The sequence below is a fragment of the Hetaerina americana genome, unplaced genomic scaffold (assembly GCF_022747635.1).
Source record: "Hetaerina americana unplaced genomic scaffold, ioHetAmer1.1.p SCAF_101, whole genome shotgun sequence".
NCBI classification, from domain to species: Eukaryota; Metazoa; Arthropoda; class Insecta; order Odonata; family Calopterygidae; genus Hetaerina; species Hetaerina americana.
This window is the reverse complement of record NW_027286082.1, coordinates 494,326-511,292: the sequence shown is the minus strand read 5'-3', so window position 1 is coordinate 511,292 and position 16,967 is coordinate 494,326.

Sequence of the window (16,967 nt, the reverse complement as noted above, 5' to 3'; positions counted from 1 at the left end):
TAAGTTCTGTTATTTAGGTGTGCGTTTACCAAAAGCAAAATCACACCTTCATGAAATCCCAATATAGGTAAAAATAACGAAGCATTTTTGTTGCAATCATCTTCGCAAGTAGTCTTCCTTGTCGCTTCCAGTTTCCACGTCATTTCCTTTGTAAGACGTAACGACTGCACTTGGAGCTCTGCGTGACGATTTGATTTAACCCTCCACCCTTGTCCATGTACGAGCGTATTCCTCGAAGGCAGGCCACTGCACCAGACATGTCCTTTTTCACAAGTACTAAATTCACCCAATTTCCAATGGAACTGTAAACAATTTAACCAGAGGTTTGTCATTGCTGGTACTCCGATAACGTCATCGGAGTTTGACTATCGTAGTTTAATGTATGTTTACAAAAGATTATGACTTTGACTGACAAAAATGGGTAACACAAGGAAAAGGCTTTGTCAAATAAAAAGTTGATATGGTTTAAATTCCTAAAGCAAGGTAAAATTTTCCAATTTTTTCCAAATACGCGTACCCTGAATGTTAACAAAAAGAAGGGCATATATTTTTTTAATTGCGATTCTTGCCCTGGATTAAATGTTTTCAACTTCTCGCTAGCATGGAAAGTAGCGAATGGTTAAGTAATCTAATACCTATTCCATCTCTCCTTGAATTCCCCTCCCCAGAAATATTCTAGGTATTATCTGTTCCGAACTGTATTAGACATTGTGAAATTCGAGTTCTGCTTTTTCCTCTTTGGTGAAGTATGCTTTCATTATGAAAAGGTAAATTACATGAACTCCCTAGCTAGAATAAACTAGGTTCACACTTATTAATTCCTCTGAGATGCCTCTTCAAATTCATTTTTCCTATGAAAATAATGGTTCATTGTTCACTCATGTAGGAATAACAATTGGAATGTAATTTTCAAAGGATCAAATGTACCACGGGCCTGAATCTTTTGGTCTTGAAAATTCATGGCTGCCTCAAGGTTGTAATTATGGCATAGAGAGTGTAAATGGTGAGGTAATTCAGCAGCGGTTGGCCTCATCTATTTTAAAACATTGCTTGTGAAAAACTATCGGATGAGTGAAGAGATGGAAACGCGTGTTAATGCAATAAGGGAGGCCTCTTTGTAGTATTTAAATTGCACGAAAGAATGTATTGATGATAAGTAGTCCGTAATGAAGAATTCTGTCGGTTCTATTGACTAGAAAACATTTCTATGGACCTCTTTGTCAGTTGTGACGTCCTTAGTGCTCGCGTTTTGAATGGCAAGTCAATCTCTTTGTCAGACTCCGCGCCCATTGCCTTGGATTCAAGCAGCAGGTCAAGTTGTTTAAAGAAGAAGTAATGAACGCAATTTTATGGGATGGTTAGCAAAGGAAAAATTCCGTAATGCACTTTCTCTAAATTGAGTATGTAACAATAAGCCCCCCATATCAGTGATGTTTCTTATATGACTGATGGTTGAGGCCGAGACTTTGTGGAAATCCATTGCGAACAGGAGTTTCAGAAATAACTTTGCAGCTTCCACATAAAATAACTTATTTATTTTCTACTAGTTTCGCTACACTGTAGCATCTTCAGGAACGTACGTTCCTGAAGATGCTATAGGTACGTTCCTGAAGATGCTACAGTGTAGCGAAACTAGTAGAAAATAAATAAGTTATTTTATGTGGAAGCTGCAAAGTTATATGTTTCTTATAACTTTGCATTAAGTTCCTGTCATAATTTCCATCTATCTGGTAACTATTTTTTAAATTTTTTGCCTATTGTGGAAAGAAAAATCACAATGTGTCAATCGCTTTGCTGGTGTCGGAATTAGATCGGTAAAAGAGTTTATGTGCGAGGTATGTTCAATAAATGACGGGAGTTTGAGTTTTTTGGAAAGTTATTTATTCGTCTATATCTATGTTATCCTCTTCGAAGTGGTCCTCTGTTAGATAACATGCACTTATGCCTCAGCTTTATCCAATCCTCGACAAACTTCTGGAACTCGGTCAATAGTATAACTTGTAGCTCTCATAACGACGTCTTCTTTTCAATCCCATCTATGCTAGTAACATGAAGGCCCTCAAAGGTTCTCTTTATTCTTGGGAGCGAGAAAAAGTCACTAAGGCCCACGTCCGGCGAATATGAACCCTGGGGCCTCATTACTACAGCGCTGTTGTTAGCCAAAAATTCACGAGCAACAAGCAATGAGCAATGCGAGAAGGTGCATTATCTCGTGGAGGTGCGTACTCGTAAGGTCATGAGTTGTTCCACCGCAAACGCAGACGTATTTTTCATATCTCTTCATACAAACGGCGTTGTACTTGTAAATAGGACTCTTTATTGACTCTTTTTTGACGTTGCAGCAAGAGCTCAAGGTACACAAAGACAGCCAGCATAATCTTCGCATTTGACCACACTTGTCGAGTTATCTTCGGTCTTGGTGATACAGAATGCCTCCAATGGGACGATCGAGCCTTAGTTTCGATGCCAGATCCATGAATTCATGTTTCATCACCTGTTGTGACGCCTAGTGCTGAAGGGTCGTTGACTTCATATATGACTTACTCCTGCGCTACATCATCCTTTCGCCACCGTTTTGTTTACAATTCAACAATTTCGGAACAAATTACTCCGTCACACGTTACATGCCCATAATATCTGAAAAAAATTCATGGCATGATCTAATTGATGTGCCAAAATCATCAATAAATTCTCTAATTGTAATTGGAAGATGGTTATAATTATTTCTTTCACTTGTCCAGGTTTTCATCGGTTGCTGATGTACTCGGGCGGCCAGGGCGTTCGTCATCTTCCACATCTTCACCGTGGTCTCGGAAACGCTTATACTAACACTCGTAAACCCTTGTTTTACTTATAGCAGACTAAACAGAAGCATTTATTCCACTCTTTTAGCCAAATTCAATCCAAAATAGGAGTAGTAGTAGTTTTTAGGGGTGGCGACCGACAACAGAGGTCATTTGCGCCATAGGGGATGGACAGGAACGGATGAAGGGTGGAGAGAAACTCGGCGTCGGCATTAGCCTACTCTTTACGAAAGGCACCAAGGGGTCTGCAGTTTAACGTCCCATCCGACGGACGGCATACTCACTCAAAGTGCCCTCCACAAAGCACCTCAAGTAGGGATCGAGATACCTCTGAGAAATATTCAACACCGCCGGGATTTGAACCCGCGCCCTCTGGGTGGAAAGCCAGTACGTTAGCCCCCGCACCATCTCGATCCCCTCAATCCAAATTACCTGATCCATTTCGTACACAAACAAATAAACACTGACCCTATTCAAACTAATGGGACCTCTTTGACAGCTGAGAACAGACTAAATATCAAATATGACTAACAATATACGGATGCTTTTCAGACATATTTATCAACAATAAAAATACACTGGTTGGGTAATAACTGTATACAATTTCAAGCGATGAACTGGAAACAGGGAGCCAGCGTAAAAACTAAGGTTGAGAGGTGACATCAGCTAAGACTTCTCTTTGAAGCTATGCAAGGTTTGTACGAGGCTCGTACAAAAGGTGTCGGTAACAATTTTACCTTGACTGCGTGAAGCGTTGAATTCAGAACGTCGGTTAAGTGTGTGCGTGATCGCAGATTGTATATTGGCATTGAAATAAGATTACAGTTCACACACCATTATCACTAAACATTTGGCGATGCGAAAGATCTTCGCTAAACGCCCTTGGGCGTAATAGTCGACCAAAAGCAAAGTCTAGTGTATCTGCTTGCGAAGACCTTCTGCAACACGTTTTATAAGACCTCGCCGTATTGGTCAACGTAATCACCGCATCAGCAGACTATTGCTCATTTCCCAAAATGAAATCCTATTCCCTCAAAGGACACCACAAATGTCCCCCCAAAGGTCCGTCAAAGAGGCTTGCGCGCGTGCCATTAAGAGCCTTCCGGAATCCGCCTACCAGGGAGCCTTCGAGTCGAGTGGAAAAGCAGCTGGAAAAAGTGTTTCGGCGTTTAAGGGATCTATTTTGAAGAATTTTAGGGCATTGTAGTGATATATGAAATAAATCTAGTTTTCCGAAACTTTTCCCATGTACTTTTTATACAGGGTTGCACCCAAAAGTGGTAGGACTGATTTTCCCTGGCGCGAACGGAGCGGTAGATGGGGGGTCTGCCTGGCAGGGTAAGGTGGAGCGGGCTCTTAGCAAAAACCGACACCAACCTCAGTCGCCTGCGGGCTGTCGTTGAGTGAGGACACCGTTTTTGGTGAAGCAAGTTTTTTGTCCGCGTCGAAAAACAAAGTGAATCTGAATTTAGAGCAACGTTATTCCGTGAAGTTTTGTGCGAAACTCGGGAAGACGGCAACTCAGACCCTCGATATGATCAAGCAGGCTAATGGGGACACTGCCTTAGGCCGTTCCACAGTATTTGAGTGTATTTGGCACAAGTTGTTTAAAGAGGGTAGGGAGCTCGTTGAAGACGACCATCGCTCCGGACGGCCGTTGACGGCAAGAACCGACACGAATGTGGACAGAGTGAGGACACTGCTGAACACAGACCGACGCTTAACCAGTGAAGAAATTGCAGACCAGTTGGGTCTGTCTGCATCCAACGTCCAACGCATTATATCACAGGATTTGGCCATCGCAAACTGCTGGGTGCTTCATCATGACAACGCGCCGTGCCATGGCGCGCTCGTCGTCAGACAGCTCCTGGCCATATACGGCGTTGCCACGTTGCCGCACCCACCCTATTCTCCCGATCGGGCACCATCGGACTTCTCCTTCTTCCCCCTGATGAAAAAACAGCTCAAGGGACGACGTTTTGACTCGATAAATGCCGTTCAAGAGGCTTCGACGAGGGTCATCAACGGCATCCCCAAAGAAAATTTCCAGCGGGCATACGGGGAATGGGAGCAACGTTATACTAAGTGTGTAGCAGCTCAAGGAGCATACTTTGAATATTATTAAGTCGATGAAAGTATATCGTCAATAAAATTCTTGTAAAAAAATCAGTCCTACCACTTTTGTGTGCAACCCTATATAAACATTTTACGTCGGCCGCAACACTATGACTACGTTGAGTGAATTTAGAGTAGAGAGTTTGAAACTTGAGCATGGAGAATGATGGAGAGAGTTACCTTGGAAAATGGGAAAACAAACCAATAAGTCTATTGTATACTACTGGCGAAAACAAAGTCGATGGAGTGTAGAGTGGAAAACGGAAACGATGATTAAAGAAGTCATTGAGATGCGGTATGACGTTTAATACTTAGATAGGAGGGAGAAAATTAAGGGAAAGGGGGAAATGAATGAATACTTAATGCGTTTTGAAGGGTTTAGCATAAGATAAAGTGCTGAATAAGGAAACACTGCGCGAAAAAATATGCTTCGATTCTAAGGGGATGCTATCGATATCTACGATAAGGTGGTAATTGTCGAACTTAGGCAAAACTTATTTACGCCTTACTCTTTTAATCAGACCCTTAGATTTCATACTCTTGTTCTGCATCAATTGATTGATTCGAACATGGCTGAGTAGGGTAATGAGATAAATATAATCCATTAAATCAAAAATGATCAATTATTTTATGTAAGAATAACATTCAGTCAGTTATTGAATTATTACACGCCTATCAGTCACGTACGAGCAATAACAATGAACATGTAGAGTGAGCCACTAGTAATTGAGAATAGCGTATTAATTATTTTATAATCACTTTTCCTTTGCGTGGAACAACTAATATATTTTTTAATACCTATGAAATTTATATTTTTCACAAAATACTGTAAGATTTTTTGCTGTTTATTAGGACTTTGCTTCGCGTCTAAATCATCGACTTATCCATTTGACTCCCTTCTCATTCAATTGTATAATTAGTAGACAAACGATTACTTATCGCTTGTTGTTACTCTTCTTAGAATGCGCACTTTTGTATTAATGTTAGTGAATTAAAATAGTCCATTTTACAACAAAAAAACTCAAGTATTTGGTCTTATAAATCATTAGGAATATTTCGTTGGCCAATAAGGGAGGCCAACTCTCTCGTCATTTCTCTTCACCGCCTTCCCATGGACCACGAGGCTCGGTCAATATATTGCGGGGTTAAGAATAGTGTTTTCAGAAGGTCTCGAGTCTTTAAGTAACGGGAAGCCCTTCGTGGGCATTTTCCACACGTCACCGCCATCCTTGGGAGCGTAAAAAGAATGCATCACGTGGACTGGAGAAGGCAGAGGTGGCGATAAGGCAAGGGTGGTCCTTGGGGAGAAACGGTGGGTATATCTCCTTGTTTTTCCTTTATAAAGCCGTCCTTCCCGACGGCTCTTTAGTTTTGCGGCTGAACGTCGCTTAGGGGTGGGTTTGGGGAGTGGAGTGGACGTGTACGGGGCCGGGTGGGTACGAGGAGGGGAGTTAGATGGACCAGCGGATGGTCCCACGGGGGGGTTGGGAGACCCTACCTTCCTCGCCATCACCACCCCCCACCCATCCCCAATTCTCCCCTCTCAATCTCCCATCAATTTCCTCTCCCCGCCGACCGACCCACTCACTCCTTGGGGGAAGTGCTCTGGGGAAAGTGAGAGTTTGAGATGGTGGGGTGGAGGGTGGCGTGATTGGGGGGGAGGAGGAGGGACTGGGGGTGCGCGGTTGAAGGGCCGAGGAGTGAGTACAACAGGGGGGGAGTGTGGAGTCTCCTGGAGCCGGTCGTTTATTTTTGACAAACTCTCCCCGGGGAGATAGCGGAGGGCCGTAAGATGGATGTTTCGGGAAGAGGGGTTGATAGTGCGGTTGAGGGCGGTGATAGTTATGATGGCAGAGGGCAGGTATCCGAGGGTCGTCGGCGCTGCCAACTTGGCCACTTTTATGGCGCACTTTCCCCTCGGAAATGTGTGGGAAACCGCAGCATTCAACGCGTAGGAGGACGGTAAACTATTTGCTCAAGCCGTTTTGTCTTTCGCGCCACTGGCGTTTCGCCATGGTTCAAATGGGTAGACGTTTGAACTGGAGACGCTAGTTTTACGGCGGTATAGTAAATAATTCGAAGAAGAGCTTCAAAGGCGCAATCCGTATAGGGAGGAAACCTTTAGTAGCTGAAATATAAGAACGAGCTCTGCACTCCAAATTATCAAAACCAGTCTTCCGGTTGATAATTGTGGCCTCATGATACGAAAGAAAAGGGCTATCCGTAATTTTTCTTGCATGCATAAGTTGTTTTAGTTTCTCCAAAGAACTGAAATAAGAAAGACAACGAATAGTTGAAATTTAGACTATGTTTGGGAATTCTAGTGAGCTCAAGTTCTAATACTGTTCAAAAATCCCTGGTCATTTCAATGCTACGTTCCACGACACATTTCACAGATTTCATTGATATATCTAGGATATTAAAACTTGCAATGGTAACCCTATGGCAATGGTAATCCGTAGCACTCAATTCACAAACTTGAAATCAGTCATGTTATCTTCTGACATTTCATCAGGGCATGTAACGAAAAGGAGATGAAATCCTCCTCGTAAAAAAAGAGATGTATTTTGACGGTGGTGGCACTTGGAACCCCATGAAGAGTTACGGGTGTGAATACCACAAGGGAGATATTTTTTCATAATTGCAATCTAATTTTGGGTCTATTAGTTCCGTCCAACATGCCTCTCCTATTTCTACCCCTTAGAATACCTTAGATAAAGAAGTGAACCAGTAATTTTATATATAGAGAGAGGGAATGAGACTTAGATGGATACAGTTTAAGTCAAGGTATACTTAAAGACGAGATCAAATGGACTTAATATACGTGGGCGATTCGAAAAGTAAGGTCCCCTATTTTTTAAATGAAAAATTAAATTTATTCCCAACTTTGCATGCATCGTAGGAAACGCTGAGCATTTAACTATTTCTCTACATAGTCGCCTTGACGATCAATCACTTTTTACATTCTTGTAAGCAGCTTTTTAATACCGGCGTCATTCCTTTCTCCCGCCGCGTCGCGAAGCCAACTAACGACTGCTTATCTGATATAAAGTCATCGCCATCCAGTGTAAGTGTACGGTGAGAAGTGTATGGGCAACGAAAACGTGCGGAAGTGGTCCAGGGAGTTTTTTGATGACCGGGAAAACGTCCACGATGAGCAGCGCTCGGGGTGGCCGAGTTTGCCGGGATCAACGGTGGCTCCAATTGACGAGATGGTCCGCAATAACCGGATAATTACCCTTCATGAGATAAAGGAAGGCCTTAATGAAGAGAGTGACTACTTCTCCGTGCAGAATATTGTGTCGGAGGTCCTCGGTTACAACAAGGTGTCTCACCAAAGGAGTGTGTTTGCATCATGACAATGCACGTCCACACCAACATGCACGTGTCACATCAAACGACCACCCTACTGAATGAATTCGGCTGGGATATCATCGACCACCCTTCTTACAGCCCGGACGTAGCCTTCAGCGACTACCACTTGTTTCCCGCTCTCAAGAAACACCTTGGAGGACAGAAATCGAAGTCAGACGAAGACGTGCAAGAAGCAGTCATCAGTTGGCTTCGTGAAGCGGCGAGAGAAAGGTACGACGCCGGTATTAAAAAGCTGGTTAGAAGGATGCAAAAAGTGATTGATCGTCAAGGCGACTATGTAGAAAAATAGTTAAATGCTCAACCTTTCCAACGATGTGCCTAAAGTCGAGAATAAATTCTTATTTCATGAAAAAATAGGAGACCTTACTTTTCAAATTGCCCTCGTAGACACCAAATAGAAGTAGATGACATTGTTGCGGATCTATTTATGTTCGATATTGTTATATTAACAGAGAAGAATTCGAACGGAAGACTTCGTCAGATCATATTCAATTCTCACCCCAAAAATATAACAATAGCCATTTGTGGCGCTTACAGAACAATAAGTTTGATATTACACGCTGCTAAAGTGGTTTACAAGACCATCAACAAAAGGATGGGGAGCAGGGCAAATGAATACTATTGGGATGATCAGTTTTGGTTGAGATAGGGGAGAGGCATACATGTCATCGATGTTAGAATCACTAATTTACGAGAGGAATGTATTTGAGTAGTTTCAGGCGTGATTTGGTGGAATTCGAACATAATAAAGAAAAGATTTCCCACTGCATAAGTTTAATGGTACGAGCGGGTTGCGATGAATTTCATCATCTTCATGTGATAGACCAGAATAGGTCTTCAGGTGATGATGTGACAGCTACATACTTTCCTCGAAATATTTAATGAGCAAAAATACAAAAAAATCATATATTTGAAACAGAAATAATTATAAAAATTTTATGGCTCGTTTTAAAGTAACATAATCTTGTTCTTCATATGATAAACTGGCACCATACCACTTTGTTATAGCTTATAGATTTACCTTCAAAATTTGGGCCAAATTAACCTCACTTGGAATATGTTGTATAAAATAGGGTCTATCGCCCATTTTGACTCCATGCGTGTATAATCCGCTGGCGCAGCGGTGTGGGGACGCACAAGGGCGCTACCTCGAAGACCTTTGAGTGAATGCATCAATTCTGGCAATAAATGTTTTTTAATCAACTCAGTCCTACTACTTCATTCCAACAACTTTTTAGACGCAGCTTGTACAAGGGAATATTAAATGGTTTCATAATACTATATGTTTCATAATATTAAATCGTTTCAGCAATATGAATTTAATGGTTAGTCTTTTTTCATTTGTCAAAATAAAAGTCTTCCCTCAACTGTGCTTACCATTAAAGAGGGAGGGACAAATCTGTTCGTGCTATTTCTATTATTTCATCCAGGTAATCTGATCTTCTTGCATGAGTATAGTGCGGGGTCTCATTCTTTGGTTCCATCGCGAAACTCAAGTGCCCGGTGGCCTTAAAATGTCTCCGGCTCGCTTGCTTTTTCTTGTTCGGAAATACCCTCTTTTTTCCAGCAATGACGCATCTTCATTTGCTATATGAATAAAAAAAGTATGGTTAATACATTTAAACATTATCCAGTATCCATAATTAACACTTTCTTTGTTGGTTCACGAGATATGCTGCATATTTCAAACCTACCCTTCTCATCAATTCAAAATATAAATTCTACTTTGCTTTCTAATTACCATTATTTTATATGAACCGTCAGAAGAAGCATGTTTTATTTTAACTCGCTCCACATAAAAATTTATAATCAGGCTATTGGCAAATGCCAACTATTTTATTACTAGGAACCTTTTGACATTTATTTTTAGCTTCTTGGAGTAGTTCAAGCAATATTACTGGATGTATTTTTATTGCGGAAGCTTCCGACGCCTCTAGATTGCGAAGGATGCATTATCTCGGGGTTGACAACTTACGCTGCTCTTGTTCGCAGCAGGTTTGCCAGCATCGCAGCTCCAGGCTGAAGTGAAAGAAAGCCAACTGAAGTATTGCGATCGTGATGCGTGATGTGCTAATTTTGTTGTTGTATTATCATCGCGAAAGTGGAACGGTATTATTATTACACAAGCTTTAATATTTTCCAAGGAAATATAGGTATGTCGGATTTATTGACTTCGTATCGCGTTCATAATCACAAGACTGTGTGATATGAGTTCATAGCATATCGCGGCCTTGATGAATTATAACTGAAAACTTGTATCCTCGACTGCCAGCAATAAAATTTTGATTATTAGTTACAAATTGTTTTCATTACGGCCAAGGGAATTCGTTTCCCTAATTAGTTTGCTATTGCTGAACTTAGCTTGAAGCGGAAAGTTTAACTTGCAATCCAAATCGTTGAGTGGCTTTATAAATTTACTGAGAAAAACATTCGTGTGTGCACAGTTTACACTGTTCTCACGTGAGTGGATAACGATGGGAAAATCTGACTTTTTCTCCAACAAGGCTAGGCAGAAAACTAATGCACATATGCTTGTAGACCACAAGCAAAATGACCTTCAGAAGCACTCCCGGAGGCATGTGGAAGTAACATTCCCCCTCGATACGCATGCTCAGGTTTGTGGTCGTTACATTCATCCAGTGCATTTTGAGGAGCGGAAGTATGGAGACCGGGGACACGGGGATCCTGCGACCACGAGAGGTATACTCTTATACCTGCTATCAACTATGGACGAAATCTACTATGCATACCATCAGATTAATATAATGGTAGTTATGAGGGGTGTTTTTGGCTTCAATATGAGAATCATTGAAAATAAATATTGAAGAGCTGGAGAAAGGGTACAAAATAGAACAATTAACTAATGACATGTTAAATGGACGCCTTCCGAACAAAAAGGTTTTCCAAAGTGTATGATAAAGAAAGGAATAAGTTCAAAGATGATATGAAAACTGATTGCTGGACATTTTGAATGGAAATAAAATGTTGAAGGGTAGAAGGGCCGGCGATAACGAGCGGGAGAACACATAAACACTCATTTTAAGATTTTAAGGCACACGTAAAGGGACGTTTTAATACCACCTGCGAAAATGTTGAAAAGATTTGACAGAGGCAACTCTAGGCGCGTTTCTTAACGTTTGGAATTGGTGACGAAACGTGGATTTAAGAGTTTTATCCTGAAAATAAGCACCAGCCAACAAAAGTGAAGCGGTCTCGAATCGTCCGAAAAAAAATGGTTGCAACTTTCTTCTCCGAAAACAGTCATGTAGCAGCTGTTCTCATGGAAGAGCAAATACCTCATATTGCTCTGTGGTATAAAACAGTACGTCTACTAAAGGTTTTAGGAGACCTTCAAGAGCGGCGGCTGAAGACAAGACTTCGGGGAATCGTCCGTCTTGCGCCATGACAAATCGCGTCTGCGCACACAGGCAACCTTGCAATTCAGTTGCTGGAGTCCAGAGAGGTTAAAACATTGACTCACCCACCTCACAGTCCTCACTTGGCCCCATGTCATTGTATCCTGTTCCCTACAGTCAAAAATCGCACACGGGGAAGAAGGTTCTCCAGCCCTGGAGAAACTGTTGAAGCTTAGATTGTTGAACTTTCAGTACTCGAGGGAAATGAATGGAAAAACTCTTTGAGGAGTGGTTAACGAGAACGCAAAAATTTATAGAATTTCACGGGGAGTATTTTGAGAAAATATAGTCATCAAAATTATTTCAAGTTTATTAGTTTATGTGTATCTCAAAACTATCGGGGGCCCTCCTACGAGGGTAGGTTGAAAACTAATGTACACTTGCTTGTAGACCACAAACAAAAACAAAAAACATGATCGGGCGAGAAGTAATTTAAAATATAATTCTTAAGTTTCAAAAGCATATATTCATTTTTCAAAATAGTCGTTAACACAACCGCAAAGGCTAATACAATTCTCGCAACGTGTAACTAGTTTTTTCATTCAGTCACTGAAAAACTCTTACGACTTTTCTCGAATCCAGGACTTGACAGCTGCCTTCACCTCATCGTCCGAGGTGTAATGATTACCCTTGAGGTTCCCTGGAGTTGAGGAAAAAAATCGGAGGAATAAGGAGGGTGTGGAATCGGTTCAAATATCAGGTTTTCCAGAGCCTCTCCAGTTGCGTGCGCGAGGTGAGTGGACGAGCGTTGTTATGGTGCAAGATTATTGGCGCCAGACTGCCTTTAACACAACAAACATCTTCCTTTTCCTTTTCCAATATGGTCTTCGATACACTTTTGAGTCATTCGCCGGTCATTTTGAATGAAAACCTTCGACGAGTTTGCGATGTTTATTGTTACTGGCAGTGGTCAGACGTCCGCTGCGCGTTTCATCAACAAATATGGCGATTCCAGGCTCTTAACCACAAAATGTTTCTACTTGTCGATTGACAGCAGACCTACCAACAGCATCGTCACCATAAACATCCTCTAAACGACGACGAATCTCAGTAGGAGTCACTTTTTCAGCAGTTAAAAGTTCGATAACAACGCGCTGTTGAAGTCGCGTTGACATAGCACTAAAACACGTCTCCATACTTCCGCTTCTCGAAATTCACTGGATGAATGCAATGACCTCAAACCTGCGCATGCGTCTTGAGGGTAAATGTTACTTCCACATGCCACCAGGAGTCCTCTGAAGGTCATTTGGTTTGTGGTCTACAAGCATGCGCGCATTAGTGTTCAGCCTAACCTCGTATTAAGCATCGTGTAAGGACTACTCTTCAAATGTATCGGTCCTGCTGTCTACCGTCAAACACGTAACTTGGCTGTATGTACCTATAGTAACATCGTTTATCCAGCGCTACTAATATGTGAACTCTGAGCCAAGAGGATGATATTTGGTAATCGCGGAATCCGGAATAGTGGGAATCCGGAGTGGGGAGGGATAAGGGGAGGGCAGGCGAGGAGGGACGGAGGGGGGGTGGGGTGAGAGTTCACCCGGAGTGTCGTCCACACTTTGGATTGGCGGTGGAGATGCGCCGTGGTGTGGGTGTGCCCCTGGGTTCGAGGCGATGCCCTCCCCCTCTGCGCGTGCTAACGCAGGACCTCGCAAGCCCCTGTGACCCCCTCGTCCCTCCCAATACCCTGCCAAAAATATGAGTTTGGGGGAAAATCCATTTACGGGCAATCCATCGGCGGTCGCCCAATCAATAAACGGGAGTGGACGTGGAAGTAAGTACACTCTCATTCCGATGAAGGCGGCGGAAGTGTGACGGCTTCCGGGCGACTTATGAACTCGGGTTGATTACGTAGTTATTCGCCCTCCCACGCGACAGAAATGCCTGAAATCTGTGACTACGGACAACCTAATAATAGTCAAGAAACGCAATGCTAATATTTTCTTGAATTTAAGGGTAAATACGCTAACCATTTTGATTGAAGCGATAATTATTTCACGTCGCACTGTAATTTACTTTTGATAATCAGAACTTTTCTTTACCTGCCCAAAATAAACTGAATCCTTTGCATAAATATCAGCCTTTAAGTAACATCAAATAAACTACGTAAACGCGAAAACATATTTGAAAAAACATGCTTTATCTTAAAAAAGGAAATGCTATGAATATGTAGAAACTTTCTTTTTGCTCCTTTCCTAACATCGAAATCAACCCTGTATATATAAGTATACTACGCTGTCCAATAAATACGCAAACTGAGGTGATAAAAACTTTATTTTGCAAAATTTAGTCTATACATCGATTTTTTTCCCCTTCAAATTGCTCTCCATTCGTTGCTATGCGCCTTTTAGCACCCTTGGAAGTTCTCGGCAGTTAGGCTTTTTGGTTTTCTCGTCGTTTCTTGCTTTATTGTGTCCACATATTCCCAGTGATGTCCCATCATCACATTTTTGCATTTTGGGAATAGGAAAAAGTCACTGGGAATGAGATCTATAAGAATAAGGAGGATGAATCATCAAGGATAAAGGTGATTGAATTTTTTCGCCAGAAACTGGCGAACAATCAATGTTGAATGTACAGGTGCATTGTCATGGTGAAGGATCCATCCATCATGTTGGGTTAAAATACTGTGTGCGCTGTTGATTTTCCTTAATTCAGTTCATCAGCTATCATTCGGACATTTTTTCGACGATCGGTAAGGACAAGGGACCGCACACGATCAATGTTGTCGTGGACACAGGTGGTTGAAGGTCGTCCCGGGCTGGCATCATCCGTGGCGTCTTGTCGGCCATCTTAAAAACGAAGAGCATTACATCATTAACAGCTGTCAAAATTTCAGTAATTTCTTGATAAAGTTCACATTAAAAACAAGGATAACAGAAACGAATATAACTGGCTCCGTACGCACAGCTCAACAATTATAATCATCGAATGGTAATTTCAGTGCTGACATTTGAAATGCGTGATCACATACATGGCTTATTTTTTCAGAAAAGTTTATTTAAGAGGTGTTTGACTTCCAAGTCTAATAAATTGAATAGTATCAATGTAAATATGGTATTTGAATTATACTTTAACTGTAGTACTTATATTTTAACCACACAAGAGGGGGTTGGACGAAGAGGCGAGATTAATCGAGAACGGGTATTGAAAGAGTAATGAGATGAAAATGGCAAAACCAGTCAAACAATATATGTACCTATAGATTACGATTTCTCCATTGGTCGAGAGCCACCAGAAAGGGTTGTGGGTGCTAGGGCACCTGGGAGTCATGCGTGTACAAATGTGAGACCGCACATACGTAATGAATTTACGCTTGCTCATATCTGCAAACAAGAGATCAGAAAGAGAATTTAAAATCCTTCGGAGACAAAAGTTAAATCCATTTAATTGAGAGTAATTTGGCCAAAATTGATTAGGACAAATATTGCACAAAGATGTACTTGAACAATAATTCAATTCAATTCATGCCGAGGAAAAAGAAAACGGGGGAATTTGAGAGCCTCTTTCCTGAAAATAATGTCAAATGAACTCAGAGAGCTTACTTTAATATTCAGCCAGAAAAAATAAAACCAAAACTCAATGGTACCTGTAACTGAATAATTTCTCTGTAGAACATTTATTGACGTAATTGACTGAATTAATAGAATGAACGATATTACTGAATGGTTAACTGAATACGTAAAAAGCCTCCCGGTTAGAGCGCGGATATTTTTACCTTGATTGGACGAGCTAAAAGACCCACTGTCAATTCCCAACGAGCTGTAACTCCGAAGTTACGCTAAAAGATATGTTACCAGCCGTCGCGGCATTAAATTAGGCCGTCGACGTAAACGCATTCAGCCTAAATACACAAAGTTCAGATCCGTTCAATGAACAGACTGCTCTCGTGGATTTATTGCTGCGAGTTGAGTCGAATGGGTTGCAGGAAGTCGAGAAGCAAATGGTGCCGGGAGGTGGATGTCCTCCGCACCTCTTGGGCAGGGTGCCTCTTTGTGTGGCGGGGGGGGGGGTCGAGGCCAGAAGGAGGAGGATGACTGGAATGGGGCCGGAGCCAAAACGAGCGGCGAAGAGGTCTCTTTGTCCAATTCGGAGGAGTGGGTGCGGTGAGCAGTCAACAGCGAATCGCTGAGTCGAGGTGGGTCTGCAACGAGCGGAGTCCAAGAGGCCTTCGATTGCATGGAGATATCTCTGCCAGGTTGGGGGGTGGAGTCTTAAAGGGTCCAGGGCGTCCGGCAACAGAGAAACTATTGGGATACTGACTGGAATGCTTTCGAGGCTTGAGGATGCTACGCGGATATGCTTGGAATATTTTAATGCGAATCTGCCGATCGGATGAACTTGAGAAACGTCGCTGACGATAATTGTCCATACTTTCCCTTCACGATATGAGTGGCATAGCGCGAAATACTCGTTGAGATTTTAACGAGTGATTTCTAACTGCATGTTAGTATAAATTTATTAATTACCCGTGAAGTACGTTAATGGAAATACTAGGAGTAATACTATTATTTTATAGACGTTCATTCTATTTAAAAGGCTTTTTTACTCTTTTGACACACACCCAATTAATTTTTGCAGCTACGATCAATATAAAAACATGACCCCTCCTCCCTTGGACTGCCAAATGAATTGTCCTGTCGGAGAGTTAATAGCAAATGAGCGTAAATGAGAGAAGACTAACTTGGCAGATTCCTCTGGAATTTTTATTTCTCGCGATCATTGTTTCGTCGCATGGCAACATTATGAGAGGGTGTCAGTGTCGTTAGCAACAAAAGATAGTCGGCCGCAAAACCGTCGACTTTTCTACAAAAATATAGTTTCGGCATTAATAAATATATAGAACTTATGTTTGAAATATAAAAAATATATACCTTTTGAATCTGACGTTAGAACTTATTAGAACCTAATTATAATCTAAACCCGCATTTGCTTCCAGGAAAATATGCTACTGAATCCGGAAGCACCCGCAATTATTTCTTTTAATTGATCATTAACCTTGTCAACTTATTTCTCCCCATTATTGATTGACTGCTAAACCTACATAATGACCAAATACAAAGCTTCAGCCTTTACGCCTAATAATAATAATTTCTCTTACCAGTATGTAGACTACGAATCCGGAAGGCAACCCCTCGTAGACTCTCGCTCCCTCCCGTGTATAAATATAACTCTCCAACTATATTATATATGTATATTGCTCTAAAAATATCACTCCAGTAATCCCCGCTATCCTTCTATCTAACTCCGCATAGAC